Genomic DNA, 2,394 nt, shown 5'->3' on the forward strand with positions numbered 1-2,394 from the left:
GCTCGACTCAATCTACGTAAGCCAAACCGCTATGCCTGATATGAGAGGAGACTTTCAGCTAAGTCTGGGAAGTAGAATGGAGTGAATCTGTCAACTACTCAGAGAGTTACTAGGCTTCGAAGTTGTGACAACTTTGGCAAGGGCCGCTAGTAATGGGATATTTTTGCAAAAAAATATGGTATCGAATGTTAAAGAATCTTTACAAGAGACCAATACATTCACACCCACTCTATGATAACTAGAAGAGTCTGGAACTTTAAGAAACACTACCACACAAGCTAATGGACTTCATGGAGTGTTACAACTGGGCTCAGGAGTGCATTGTAGTGGTAGGAATAATTTCCAATACTAGAACAATGACTGAAACCCTGTTATCCAGAGCAATCAAGGGTTGTGTTAGGCGGAGACAATCTGACAGACTTCAGAATTGTCTAGGCCAATCAAGATTCATTTTTATAGATGGAGATTGCCTAGGAAGACTTGAGTGTACTCGTTTCGTTTATGACTACTAAGAGCGAAGTAAATTTGGTAAAGTAAAATAGGATTGTAAAACAATATTATATTATTATGGTCTCTTCTCCATTGCTTGATGATGTCTAAAGCTTGGGAGGCACTTCGATATTTATATTCTGCATCTGAGTATTTGCGAACTATATCTATTTATCATACAACTATGTACCTCTCTGATTATAACTTGTAATGTCAGGTATTCTTGAAAGGTGCGAATACCTGGAGACCCTGAAAATCACCACATCCTCTTTGGCAATTACAATATAACTAACTCAGAACCATAATATTCCTAATAATAGTTATCCGATTATTAGAATCTTTAGACTTATAGTCTAGTTTTCAAATTGAACTGAGTAAGTTCCAATTGTCTCCATTATTAATGAAATAATCAGTTTCATCTGCGGGTTTCATCTTTGCAGATAGTTGTAATTGCAACCTTTTTTCAGGTTGCCTGACTTTAAACCTCCATAACTCCTTACCCAACTGATAGATGTCTTGCAGAGGACTTCCTACTAATTTGCAGAAAGCTATTCTACTGGATTGACCAATATTCTCTGGGTCGGCAACTGTTGATTGCTCTGGCTAACAGGGTTTCAATCACTGTTGTAGTATTTAGAAGTTATTCTTATAACTACAATGTATTCTGAAACCTAGTTGCAACACTCCGTGAAGTCCAATAGCTTCTATGGTAATGTCCCTCAGAGTTCTAGACTCTTCTGGATATTGTAAGATGAATGTGAATGTATTGGTCTCTCACTAAGATCTCTTACTATTCGATACCATCTCTTTATGCAAAAACATCCTGTTACCTACAGTCTATGCCAAATATATCACATATTTGAAGCTTAATAACTCTCAGAGTAGTTGACGGATTTACTCTATTCCAATTCTCAGACCTAGCTGAAGGTTTCTTCTCTTATATCCTGTGAATGAGATCCAGTCGAATAGACAGCAGCAACATATACAGTATTATTCTTACACCTTCAATTTTGTAGCATTATAGTCACAGGACGTAACTGAGATTAATATGTATGATGATGTACAGGTCCTATAAGGGTGTTAGAGTAGGGTGTTGGAGACAAGAGATTCCGATTCTGTGTGAGGTTACCCTACTTAGTGTAACTCCTAGGTATCAGATCCCAGTATTCCTAACAGGTTGCTGACTTAGGGATTATCTGCCAATCTGGTAGAATAGCTTCCTGCAAATTGGTTGGAATTCATCCAGAAGATATCTATCAGTTGGATTCAGAGTTCTGGAGGTTAAATGTCAGACAACCTAGGAAGGTTGAAATTGCGACTATTTCTACAAATACAACCTGCAGATGAAACTGATTATTTTATTGATAAGGGAAACAATTGGGGCCAACTCAGCTCAACTTGAGAACTAGACCATAAGGCTAATAACTTTGAAGATCAGATAATCACTATTGGGAATGGTATAACATATTTGACCTGATGTTGGAACACTTACTAATTATAGGACACCTCTTAAAATCTGACCAGTGGAATTGAAATTTAAACAATGGATCCAATTGAGCATTAAATGATTTAATACTCAACTATAATGTACATGATAATCTCTAGTTTCAGGCTATGAAAAAACATTTTTTCTTTTTTATATTAGAACATTAGATTTTGGCCTAGAATAGTGATATATATATAATTTGCAACAACAACATTGATAATAAAAATGACAAAGTAAAATAAGTAAAGTTTGAAAATTTTTAGTATAAGGGCGTTCCCTAGGATCTATTTGATAATATCCTAAAGTTGGATGAGAATTCCTGTCATATTTATTTAGAGTTATTGATTTCAAGTGTCTGACACTTCTGTACTCTGCTTCTTATACTCCTCTCAGAACTACGCGCGCCAAAGTCCACACTT

This window comes from Tuber melanosporum (assembly GCF_000151645.1).
Source record: "Tuber melanosporum whole genome shotgun sequence assembly, scaffold_149, strain Mel28".
NCBI classification, from domain to species: Eukaryota; Fungi; Ascomycota; class Pezizomycetes; order Pezizales; family Tuberaceae; genus Tuber; species Tuber melanosporum.